Here is a 726-nt window from a genome sequence, read left to right as displayed (position 1 = left end):
GCCTGAGCTTAATGGCCTAGATGGGTACCGCACCAACCCTTCCTGGTGTTGTGCTCCTTTACTCTTTATCTATAGCGGACTTCTTAGTCTGCTGTACCTGGACCTCCTGGTCTGTCTGGACCTCCTGGTCTGTGCTACAGTAGACCTCCTGGTCTGCTATACTCTAATGCTCTTTTTTAAATGTTTAACAAGGGATGCCTCCCAAGCCACCATGCAGTCACTTACACGTATGTACCTTCACGAGAACTCGATGATTTCCTTGGTTCAAACCCCAAAAATTAGAAACTTATATATATGTATACACACTCTTTCACCTCATATACTCTTTACTTTCGTTTCTGCGCAGAAATCCCTTTCATTCAGTATCGCAGGCTAATCCCGAGGAGTTACAACTAGAGAAGGATCTATTAGCTTAAAATTTTGGACACTGAGATCGATTTGCGCTATTTTCGCGTTGCCTCCTTATCGCCTAATTAAAACAATACTATTGTGTGATTTGTATTATGTGGGCGTACCCAGACGCTCCGTTGCGTAATATACGCTCCGTGCGTCGGCCCTTGCGTCGCGTACCCTAGTCCCGCCCTTTGTTAGAGACACGTGTACGCCAGCCAGGTATATCCACAGAAATACAATTTAACACGTTTATATCAATGTAGATGATCTTTAACTGTAATCATCTACTGAACACCACACCAAACTTCCTTGTATCTTAGGCAAGCCGTGCGC

Source organism: Pseudophryne corroboree, chromosome 4 (assembly GCF_028390025.1).
Source record: "Pseudophryne corroboree isolate aPseCor3 chromosome 4, aPseCor3.hap2, whole genome shotgun sequence".
NCBI classification, from domain to species: Eukaryota; Metazoa; Chordata; class Amphibia; order Anura; family Myobatrachidae; genus Pseudophryne; species Pseudophryne corroboree.
The sequence above is the reverse complement of the archived record's forward strand: the minus strand, read 5'-3'. Positions refer to the sequence as shown.